Source organism: Apium graveolens, chromosome 3, assembly GCF_009905375.1.
Source record: "Apium graveolens cultivar Ventura chromosome 3, ASM990537v1, whole genome shotgun sequence".
Lineage (NCBI taxonomy): Eukaryota > Viridiplantae > Streptophyta > Magnoliopsida > Apiales > Apiaceae > Apium > Apium graveolens.
In genome coordinates this window covers 5,974,168-5,987,724 of record NC_133649.1, presented here as the reverse complement: position 1 = coordinate 5,987,724, position 13,557 = coordinate 5,974,168, and positions in this window count along the sequence as shown.

Genomic DNA, 13,557 nt, shown 5'->3' with positions numbered 1-13,557 from the left:
AAAAATTTAGAAAAAAATAAATATATTTGGTTGTTTTTTTAACAGTCAACTAGTAAATTGACCAGTACTTCCCATATTGATGTTTCGATATTTTTAAAAATATTAATGAATGATCCAACCGTACGGATGTCAAGATCTATATATTTTAGTGATATGACAAAAAATTTAGAAAAAAATAAATATATTTGGTTTGTTTTTTTACATGTCAACTAGTAAATTGACCAGTACTTCTAACTAGTGTTTAATCCCATATTAATGTTTCGATATTTTTAAAAATATTAATGAATGATCCAACCGTACTGATGTCAAGATCTACATATTTTAGTGATATGACAAAAATTTTAGAAAAAAATAAATATATTTGGTTTGTTTTTTTAACAATCAACTAGTAAATTGACTAGTACTTCTAACTAGTGTTTAATCCCATATTGATGTTTCGATATTTTTAAAAATATTAATGAATGATCCAACTGTATAGAAGTCAAGATCTATATATTTTACTGATATGACAAAAATTTTAGAAAAAAATAAATATATTTGGTTTGCTTTTTTAATAGTCAAAGAGTAGTTTGACCCGTACTTCTAAATAGTGTTTAATCCCATATTGATGTTTCGATATTTTTAAAAATATTAATGAATGATCCAACCGTACTGATGTCAAGATCTACATATTTTAGTGATATGACAAAAATTTTAGAAAAAAATAAATATATTTGGTTTGTTTTTTTAACAGTCAACTACTAAATTGACCAGTACTTCTAACTATTGTTTAATCCCATATTAATGTTTCGATATTTTTAAAAATATTAATGAATGATCCAACCGTACGAATGTCAAGATCTATATATTTTAGTGATATGACAAAAATTTTAGAAAAAAATAAATATATTTGGTTTGCTTTTTTAACAGTCAACTAGTAAATTGACCAGTACTTGTAACTGATGTTTAATCCCATATTGATGTTTTGATATTTTTAAAAACATTAATGAATTCTCCAACCGTACGGATGTCAAGATCTATATATTTTAGTGATATGACAAAAAAATTTGAAAAAAATAAATATATTTGGTTTGCTTTTTTAACAGTCAACTACTAAATTGACCGGTATTTCTAACTAGTGTTTAATCACATATTGATGTTTCGATATTTTTAAAAATATTAATGAATGATCCAACCGTACGGATGTCAAGATCTATATATTTTATCGATATGACAAAAATTTTAGAAAAAAATAAATATATTTAGTTTGCTTTTTTAACAGTCAATTATTAAATTGACCAGTACTTCTGACTAGTGTTTAATTCCATATTGATGTTTCGATATTTTAAAAACATTAATGAATGATCTAACCGTACGGATTTCAAGATCTATATATTTTAGTGTTATGACAAAAATTTTAGAAAAAAATAAATATATTTGGTTTACCTTTTTAATAGTCAAAGATTAGTTTGACCAGTACTTCTAACTAGTGTTTAATCCCATATTGATGTTTCGATATTTTTAAAAATATTAATGAATGATCCAACCGTACGGATGTCAAGATCTATATATTTTAGTGGCATGAATAAAATTTTAGAAAAAAATAAATATATTTGGTTTTCTTTTTTAATAGTCAAAGAGTAGTTTGACCCGTACTTGTAACTAGTGTTTATTCCCATATTGATGTTTCGATATTTTTAAAAATATTAATGAATGATCCAACCGTACGGATGTCAAGATCTATATATTTTAAATATGACAAAAAATTTAGAAAAAAATAAATATATTTGGTTTGCCTTTTAAATAGTCAAAGAGTAGTTTGACCAATAATTCTAACTAGTGTTTAATCCCATATTGATGTTTCGATATTTTTAAAAATATTAATGAATGATCCAACCGTACTGATGTCAAGATCTACATATTTTAGTGATATGACAAAAATTTTAGAAAAAAATAAATATATTTGGTTTGTTTTTTTAACAGTCAACTAGTAAATTGACCAGTACTTCTAACTAGTGTTTAATCCCATATTGATTTTTCGATATTTTTAAAAATATTAATGAATGATTCAACTGTACAGAAGTCAAGATCTATATATTTTAGTGATATGACAAAAAATTTAGAAAAAAATAAATATATTTGGTTTGTTTTTTACAAGTCAACTAGTAAATTGACTAGTACTTCTAACTAGTGTTTAATCCCATATTGATGTTTTGATATTTTTAAAAATATTAATGAATGATCCAACCATACTGATGTCAAGATCTACATATTTTACTGATATGACAAAAATTTTAGAAAAAAATAAATATATTTGGTTTCTTTTTTTAACAGTCAACTACTAAATTGACCAGTACTTCTAACTATTATTTAATCCCATATTGATATTTCGATATTTTTAAAAATATTAATGAATGATCCAACCGTACGGATGTCAAGATCTATATATTTTAGTGATATGACAAAAATTTTAGAAAAAAATAAATACATTTGGTTTGGTTTTTTAAGAGTCAACTAGTAAATTGACTAGTACTTCTAACTGGTATTTAATCCCATATTGATGTTTTGATATTTTTAAAAATATTAATGAATTATCCAACCGTACGGATGTCAAGATCTATATATTTTAGTGATATGACAAATTTTTTTGAAAAAAATAAATATATTTGGTGCGCTTTTTTAACAGTCAACTACTAAATTGACCGGTATTTCTAACTAGTGTTTAATCACATATTGATGTTTCAATATTTTTAAAAATATTAATGAATGATCCAACCATACGGATGTCAAGATCTATATATTTTATCGATATGACAAAAATTTTAGAAAAAAATAAATATGTTTAATTTGCTTTTTTAACAGTCAATTATTAAATTGACCAGTACTTCTAACTAGTGTTTAATTCCATACTGATGTTTCGATATTTTAAAAAAATTAATGAATGATCCAACCGTACGGATGTCAAGATCTATATATTTTAGTGGCATGAAAAAAAATTTAGAAAAAAATAAATATATTTGGTTTGGTTTTTTAATAGTCAAAGAGTAGTTTGACCCGTACTTCTAACTAGTGTTTAATCTCATATTGATGTTTCGATATTTTTAAAAATATTAATGAATGATCCAACCGTACGGATGTCAAGATCTATATATTTTAAATATGTCAAAAAATTTAGAAAAAAATAAATATATTTGGTTTGCCTTTTAAATAGTCAAAGAGTAGTTTGACCAATAATTCTAACTAGTGTTTAATCCCATATTGATATTTCGATATTTTTAAAAATATTAATGAATGATCCAACCGTACGGATGTCAAGATCTATATATTTTAGTGATATGACAAAAAATTTAGAAAAAAAAATATTTAGTTTGATTTTTTAACAGTCAACTAATAAATTGACCAGTACTTCTAACTAGTGTTTAATCCCATATTGATGTTTCGATATTTTTAAAAATACTAATGAATGATCCAACCGTACGGATGTCAAGATTTATATATTTTAGTGATATGACAAAAATTTTAGAAAAAAATAAATATATTTGGTTTGCTTTTTTAATAGTCAAAGAGTAGTTTGACCCGTACTTCTAAATAGTGTTTAATCCCATATTGATGTTTCGATATTTTTAAAAATATTAATGAATGATCCAACCGTACGGATGTCAAAATAGTTAAAATTTAAATATTCAAATTACTTACATTTTTCCGTGAACTTTTTTTTCAACAATTTTCATATCCGTATGGGTGGATTATAATTTAAAACAAATACAAAATAAATTGAAACTCAAACTATAATTATTAATTGAATGATAAATATCTAAATACCATAATAATCTTTTTTGCAAGAACTAAAAGATAAATTTGGTGTAAATTTTATTCTATATTTTTTTCCAGAAATTTTTTGCCATTTTTAAAAATAATTCTAACGAAATCGGTTGAATTTAGTACAAAATTCATTGGCGGGAAAATTCCCTCCATTTTTTGGCAAGGCTAAATTCGTCCGTATGCGGTTGAATTTAGGAGCACGCTTAAACTCAACCGTATATGGTTGTATATAAATATGGTTGTATTTATTCAGTTGTAATTAGTAAGCCTAAATTCGACCGAATGCGGTTGAATTTAGGAGCACGCCTAAACTCAACCGTATACGGTTGTATATAAATACAGTTGTATTTATTCGGTTGTAATTAGTACTAAATTCGACCGCCTAAATATGACCGTATTTAAATACGACCGCATGTGGTTGTATTTAGCCGCGCCCTAAATTTCAACCCAAAACGGTTGAATTTGATGTCGGTTGTATTTGTGCGGTTGTATTTAGTCTTGTTTTCTTGTAGTGATTGTTGACTTGGCAAGGCTGGATGGGGTGGAAAGGGTTGCCACAAATTTAATATTTTAAAGTGTAAAATGCATGTATATCAATTAGGGTTCATGTGGATAAAAATCACTCACTTCCAAAATATGGTGAGAAATAGTTTAATTGGTTTCATACATTGCTCTTAACTTCATGACATCTTAAAGCCGCGTGGCCACGACAGAGTTCTCAGTGTTCTTATGATGGATTGTGTACTTTAGAAGCTGTAGGACCTTTCTGTTCGGGTGATCCCTGGTATATACACCTTCAGTAGTAGAGTGATATAAAATATGTTTGTATCAACTCTACGGTTGAACTTCAACTATGAATTATTAAACAAAGCTAAACTGGTGTGCATCATGGTTGTAAATAAAAACCTGAGCATTAAAATTAATGTCAAGCATATTTTATTTATAACATATGTAACTCATTTTTATATTTATAAAATTCATGATCTCAACCAGCTTATATTTTTTTTAATATTTATGAAATTACTAATAATATCCCTTCTTTAAAAAATGGTCATTTCACTTATATAAAGTGTCATTAATATAAATTTGATTTATAAATTATTAAAAAATGAAAACTTTGATTTTCAGTTTCTATATTGTGTTACTTTAGTTACATTGTATTTTTTTAATTTTTTTGTTAAAACACTAAATAAAGTTTACATTTAAAAACTAAAAAAAAAATATAACAAAGAAAAACTCATTATTTTTTTTTATTAAAATTACATGTATTATTAAAAGAAATGAGGGGGTTGTTCATGTAGTTTTTTTTTTCTTACCTGCAGACACTCAAACAACTTTGCACACTCAGGTATATACACACACAATAGAAAAGCTTGTATTGGAAACTCTTTCTCTCTTATTTTTTTTTTTGATGAAGAAACCAGTACAAATAAATGAAATACATTCCACACGTAGTGGCTGCAAACTAGGAAACTGAATAACCCACTAACTCCTAAACTTTCTCTACTGCTATCCTTTTTGACTAATGCTCCTGAAACTTCTCTGACTAAATCAAATACTGAAGAATGCATTACTACAAATATATAAAACATTTATTAAAACGAGTTTAAGATTAATTCTCATAACACTCTCCCCCTTAATCTTGAACTCGATCTGTAGTGTCTGTAACTCCCAATAGCTGCCTCATCTGTTCGAACTTGATCATTGACAGTGCCTTCGTGAGTATATCTGCCCGCTGAATTTCACTTGACACATGCTTCACCATAACTTCTCCACGCTCAACACAATCACTGATAAAATGATATCGTATATCAATGTGTTTGCTGCGGCCATGAAACACTGGATTCTTTGCAAGATCTATAGCAGACTTATTGTCAATATATAAAACCACGGGATCAATCCATTCACCTGTAACCTGATGCAATACATTTCGCAACCAAACACTTTGACATGATGCTGCTGTTGCAGCCATAAACTCTGCCTCACAAGATGAAAGAGCATCACACCTCTGTTTTTGCGATGCCCAGGTTATCAAATTCTCGTTCAAGTAAAACGCCATTCCTCCTGTACTTCGTCTATCCTCGACATCTCCAGCCAAATCACTATCTGAATAACCTGTTATCATATTGTTTCCTCTTGTCCTTTTGTAGATCAAACCCAGTCCCAATGTTCCTTTCACGTACCTCAATATTCGCTTAACTGCATTCATGTGCATTACAGTTGGAGACTCTATATACCTGCTCACCATACCTACAGAAAATGAAAGATCAGGTCTGGTATGTACCAAATAACGTAAGCCTCCCACCAGACTCCTGTACTTTGTGCTGTCTACTTGCTTTCCACCCTTGTCCTTTGTCAACTGCTCTCTGGGGTCCATGGGAAATTTTGTCGAGTTGCAGTCACTTAACCCTGTATGTGCAAGGATCTTCTTTGCATATCCCATCTGTTTTAGTTTGATGCAACCTTCTTCCTGCTTCACTTCTATCCCCAAATAATAAGTTAATTCTCCCAAGTCACTCATCTCAAAGAATTTGTTCATCTATTCCTTAAACACTTCAATATTCGCTGTGTTTGTGCCTGTCACTAAGATATCATCAACATACACACCAATTACAAGCACTCCTTCACTGTGATGGCGGATGTAAGCAGCGTGTTCTGATGGACATCGTTCAAAGCCAAGCTTCTCCAAACAATTATTCAGCTTAGCGTACCATGCTCTCGGTGCCTGTCGGAGACCATATAGGGCCTTTTTGAGTTTATACACCAGATTTTCTTGTCCCTTCTTAACATACCCCTTTGGCTGTGATACGTATACCTCCTCATTAATATCTCCATTGAGGAAGGCTGTCTTGACATCAAGGTGATGTACTCGCCACCCATTCTTTGCTGCCAATGCGAGCAACAAGCGTACTGTCTCCAACCGTGTGACTGGAGCAAAAACCTCATCATAATCAATCCCCTGTTCCTGCACATATCCCTTTACAACCAAACGTGCCTTGTTCTTGACAACTTTTCCCTCGACATCCTTCTTCAATTTAAATATCCATTTCAAGTCAATTACTTTACGCCCCTCTGGTAATTCTGTTAATTCCCACGTACCATTTTTCTCGATAGACTCGATCTCTCTCACCATGGCAAGCTTCCAGTCATCTTTCTTTTCTGCTTGTTCAAAATTCTGTGGCTCCCCAACTCCTGCAAACATCAGCTCTTCATCTAATTCCATTTCTTCAGTTTCATCATACACTTCTCTGAGCATCCTAAACCTGCGAGGTTCCCCACTGTCATCGTGCCTATCAGCACTTACTCCCTCTACTAATGCCTGAGCAGAGACTGGTGTATCAGTTTGGTTCGACCCTCTTGCTGAAAATTGAGATGACTGTGAAGATCGTGGTGGCGTCTGGAGCTCAGTATCCTCAGTTCCTTCCCCATACAAATCTCCTTCGTTTCCAAGTCTGTCACCGTCTGTCTCCCACACATCTGGAACTGAGAATACACTCGACTCATTTTCATCACTTACTTCTAGTTTGTGCCAGGGCCACCCTTTCTTTTCTTCAAACACAACATCTCTGCTCATATATACACGCTTGCTTTCCGGATCATATAGTATGTATGCCTTTGTACCAGTTTCTCTTCCGAGATTGACCACCTGCCAACTCCTGTCATCCAGTTTTTTTAAATTCTCCTTTGGTATTTTCATGTGTGTCAAACACCCAAACACACGAATGTGGTTCAGATTTGGCTTGCTACCAGTCCACGCCTCGTATGGGGTTTGATTTGAGAGTGCACGTGTTGGCAATTGATTCAGTACATACACTGAATGACGCACAGACTCACCACAGAAATTTGCTGGCATTTTCAGTTCCTTTAGGTAGCTCCGAGCCATTTCCACGATTATCCTATTTCTGCGTTCCACCACCCCATTTTGCTGGGGTGTGTAAGGTGCTGTAAGATGCCGCTCAATTCCATTATCCTCACAGTAGGCTTTAAATTCGTTTGAAGTGAACTCCCTGCCACGATCGGTTCTCAATATCTTTATTTTCTTATCACCACCATCTTCAACTTGTGCCCAAAATTTCTTAAAAACACCAAATGCCTCGCTCTTGTGTTTGAGCATGTACACCCACATTACACAACTATAGTCGTCTACCAACAGAAAGAAAAACTTATTACCCCCAGACGTTTCTGGTTCAATAGGCCCGCACAGATCCCCATGAACTAGCTGCAGTGTTTTGGTGGCTCTGTAGCTTGTTTTCTGAGGAAATGCTTTTCTTGGCTGCTTCGATACAAGGCATCCCTTGCACACTTCTTTTGGTTGAGAAATGTTTGGCAAACCATAAACCATCCTGTTTTTACACATCAATTCCATTGACAAACAGTTTACATGCCCTAACCGCGTGTGCCACAGACATGAAATTTCCTCCGACTTGGATAGCAAACACCTTGGTTTCACAGTTTCAGCAATCAACTTATACAACCTATTTGGTGATCGTTTTACTTTCATAAGCAACTTTCCCGTTTTTTCAAATACCCACAGAAAGTTTCCCTTTAACACTACCTCATGTCCTTCCTCGGAGAGTTGCCCCAGGCTAATAATGTTACTACATAAAGAGGGGATATACTGTACCTCACGAATTGTACGCTCTTCTCCGTTCTTGCACGTGAATATTATTGAGCCCTTTCCTTCAATCCTGACGGTTGACCCATCTCCAAATTTTACCAGTCCCGTAATGCCTTCATTCAACTCAGTGAATTTTTCTTTGCCGCCCGTCATATGGTTGCTTGCTCCATTATCTAGGTACCACACATTGGAACTCACCATTCTTTCCTTTTTATCCGTCATTATAGTGGGTGTCACACATCCTTCATTCAGCAGCAATTCACCACCTTCTTTGTCGTGTTTGGCCAGCAGTAGTGCAGGCTCGTCCTCCTCTGCCTTCGCCATGAAAGCCTCCTGTCTGTTTTCACCATCTCGCTTCGGCTTTCTGCACTCAGCGGCATAATGGCCATAAATATGGCAGTTATAGCATCTGATTTGACTTTTGTCTCTTCCCCCACGACCCCTTAAGTTTGAGGTCCCTCCAGTGTTTCCCTTGTTCGCTCGTTTGAGCCACTCCTCCCTGGTGAGGAGCAATTTCCCCTCACTACCTTCCTTCTTAATCCACTCATCTTCTGTGAGGAGTAATTGGCCAACTGCACTTTCCGTATTTCCCTTAATCCTTTCTTCATGTGCCTTCAGTGAACCGATCGCCTCCTCCACAGTCATTGTTTCCAGGTCTGCAAATTGCTCCATAGTGGAAGCTATTTGCAAAAATTTCTGAGGAACTGCACGCAGCAGCTCCTTCACCACATAGGCCCTCCTTCATTTCTTCTCCAAGGGCCCGGATGTTTGTCACCAGCCCAATTAGTTTCATGCTGAAATCATCCAACAATTCTGAGTCCTTCATGCTCAATGCTTCAAACTTTGATTTCAAGGTTTGAACTTTTGCCGCCGTAACTTTATCTCCTCCTTGACACATAGTCTTTATAGTGTCCCAGGCGTCTTTAGCCTTTGTCTTCTCTGAGAGAGATAGAATCATTTCTTCTAGGATACTCTGGTAGATCATTGCAAGTGCTACTTTGTCAATTCTGTCTTCCACAGCCCCCTTCGGATCAGATGGATCGATTGCTTCCCAAACTGCATGTGCTTGCATGAAAACTTTCATTTTCATCGACCAAACAGTGTAGTTGGCTCTGGTCAATATGGGATAACTCAAACCAATGGTTCCTCCTTTGCCTTTCCCCACCTCTATCGTCTGTGGCTTCGACATACGCACTGTAAAGGCTGTAAACTCACGTGAAGCTCTGATACCAAATGTAGTTTTTTTTTCTTACCTGCAAACACTCAAACAACTTTGCACACTCAGATATATACACACACAGTAGAAAAGCTTGTATTGGAAACTCTTTCTCTCTTATTTTTTTTTGATGAAGAAACCAGTACAAATAAATGAAATACATTCCACACGTAGTGGCTGCAAACTAGGAAACTGAATAACCCACTAACTCCTAAACTTTCTCTACTGCTATCCTTTTTTACTAAGACTCCTGAAACTTCTCTGACTAAATCAAATACTGAAGAATGCATTACTACAAATATATAAAACATTTATTGAAACGAGTTTAAGATTAATTCTCATAACAGTTCATGTATGTATATAATTTTCTTTTTCTTTTTTTTTGAACTTAGTAGTGCAGTTCTCACCGGAAGAGTTTCACCGGTCTATATTTTGGAGGCACTATCTCTACAAAAGATGGTAATGGTTTGCATCAAAACAATAATTAACAAAGGATGGTATTTATAATGCATGGACACTTCACCGAGGGCAAATAACATAAAATCAAAGCAACCATATGTTGATATTCATAAAGGATGTGGATGTGAGAGGTACATGACGTACAGAAGGCTGGATGGTGCTCACTTCAACACTGATAGCAACAAGGTGGACTGAGAAAGCAAGTGGTTATATTCCATCCTTAAAGATCATGTAGAGCAACTGGTAGTACTTTCTATTAATCGAGAATGTAGGATGGATGTTCAAATGGGTTATATATGCTGGATTGTTTATCTGCAGGGTTATATACTTATTTATGTGAATATATGGCTTGCTTTGTACATTAGACATGCTTAGTTGGACTCCAACTATTATTTATTTTAATTCAAAACATGGTACAAATGAGTTCCTTATAGGTGGAATCATTTTTTTGATACATGCCCTCCACCGGAGTGACCACTTTGAGATTTAACTCAAAAATAACATAGTCATATACTTACATCAAAATAGCGGTTTAAAATAAAATAAACTGAAGAAATTCTAGAGGCTATCCATCAAAATATACTTACAAACGGTAAGTAAACTCGATCGATAATAAATAGAATTAACGACTATGATTGTAGCAATTCGACGGATGAAAATTAAACAAATATCCACCTCGAGATAAAAAGTACCCAGAACAATATTTGATTTTTCAACCGATAATAAAATTCAAGGGAATATTCACTTTTGACGGATTATGAACATCAGTCGAGATGTAAATTTTGATTTAGGTAAAATTTCATCTTTAACAAGAAAATAAAATTTGATTCTAGATGCATTTCAAATTGCTTAGACATAAAAATAATTTAGTAATAATTAAGGATACCTAACTCACTTACCAACCTAGTTAAGTTGGACTCGTCAAGTGGCTTGGTAAAGATGTTGCAAGTTTCTTCTCACTTGGAATAAAATGAAGTTCCACATTACCATTCATGACGTGTTCTCGAATGAAATGGTACTTGATGTCAATATGATTTAAGTTCTCTGGAAAATATTGTCGGCCAGAGCTCCGTTGCCAGACGAAGATCAGCTTGATTATTCCATCGCTGTCTAGCAAGTCATCTACCGCCTCTATTCCTATAATTGATCTGATCAACTTTTTAAAGTTTTTCAATACATTCTTACTACTATTTGTTGTTGTCATTTACTGTTCAATTTTATTCTCTCTCTGATACTAGTCTTGAATACTATATGGATCTGATCTAAATTGTTGTTTCAATCCCTTTCTAGGTAAACTAGTTGAGTAAATATTAATGATTCCGACGATGACGATTTTTACTTTGCTTTTAGTTGATTTCATGGTTGCTTTTGTGATATTAGTATTGGCCCCGTCATTTTTCGCTATTTACAACCACCCGGGCAACTTATTTTGCAACTAAATGTAATTTTCAACAATTTTTTTCAAATTTGCATTTATGGTTGCATACATGGTTACCAACAGTTGCAGATATGGTTACAAATGCAAACTCCGTATTTTTGCAAATATTTTTTGAAATGTAGTATTTTTGTAATTTATTTTAAAAACTGACAGTATTTTTACAAAAAAATTATAAAATTTAGGTAGTTATGAGAAAAGCCCAAATTTAAATTATACCATTTAACTAACTTAGTTTATTAAGTCATAACACAACACCATATATGGCCTATTGTACCAGTAAAAAAAATGTTGCTAACAGCAAAAAATGTGGTGATAAGTAAAAAAAATGCCTATGGTCAAACTTTTTTGAAAAACCAGTTCATCACCAATGTGGGCGTCATGTTAGGGGTCTATGACTATAATTTTGATTTTCAAATTACATTGTCTTAAGTGTGACGATAGAGGGTCTACGCTAACACTTTCCTATTTATAGTAACATCTATAATATTGTAATAATCACAAGACAATAGTTTTTGGTTACATCAAATTTGTGTTATCAAGAGGCTTTTTGTTAATAACTCTCTTTTCATTGGTTACACTATTCATATGTGATAATACTTTTATAAACATTATACACCTTTACTAACACTTTTATAAGCTTTACCAACACTTTTTAAAATTTTACTAACACATATTTTTTGAATATTTACAATATTGCCTACACTTTAAAGGGCTATGCTAAAACCGTTACATAATTTGAAAATACTATTGAACAGTATATCATTAGAAAATACCATTTCTCACTACATAATTTGCCAATATTCACAATCATCCACGATCACAATCCAAAATCGTAAAGAATTTAAAATATTTTGTTTAAATAATTTAATTAATTAAGTCATAATCATTTAATTTTATATATAGAAGTATTATTTATTTAATTTGATTTGATCGATGAGTAGACTATTAAATCAAAACAACATTAAAAATGGTTGTGCATTTCCTAATCACACTAAAATAAAAAGTTCATAACATCACTAATAAAACTAAGTTGGAGGTTAATATTAAGGAACCAATAGCTCAAAAATCTCAAAGTCTTAAAGAAATGACCTTTTCAGGATCTTATATTAGTATTCTAACACTCACCCTCATCTCGTTTATCAGTTATGGGTCGAATAGTGGATCATGTGCACATATTTTTGGGGAATTAATTCGCCTTTCGTATCATGATAAATTATGAGAATATTGAGGGTGGCTTAAAGTCGAACCTAATCGACTCCTCCCCTTACCCAAAAGCCATTTCTTCGTCGAAGAGCAGAACACAAGCACCCATCTTTGAGGCATAACTTTGTCATCCGTGTCGGCAATAAAATATATGAATGTTGGGGGTAGAAGTGAGTCGAACCAAATTTCTCCCGCTAGCCTAAACTCTATTATTATGTTAAGGAGCCAACCAGTCTAAGAGCTCAAGGTGTTAGATGAATGGTTTCTCCAGAATTTTATATTACTATTCAATAGCAATGATGATGTGGCCAAAGGACCAAAACTCCCTTAATTAAAAGGTATCAACAGTAAGACTTTTCAAATTTAAATTTGGTCCAATTAAATTTGAAGCAAACAGATTGAAAAAAATCAAAAACTTTTTACCAGTGCATTGATATAACGACAACAAACTATTACAAGTGCCCTAAAATAGCAATCATCATTTAATAGATTTCCGAGAATAGTTAGCATCATTTAATCATTTTTGAAAAATACTTTATGCGCTTCATCTTCAAAGAATCTCGATTTTACACTTGAAATAATTAAATTGTTATATATCAGTTAAAATTTTCATGTATTTAACTTTTGAAAATAAGCTGATAATCTAATGTTCACTTATTTGTGAAAACGAATATGCTTATTATTTGATTTTATGTTACATATTAGAGTCAATGGACATGAGTTTTCATGTGAAAGGTATGAAAACTGTAAAACTCAGATTTTAACATATTTTTTACGTAATTTATCTTTGAAAAATTTCTTATAGATAAAAACAAAATACCG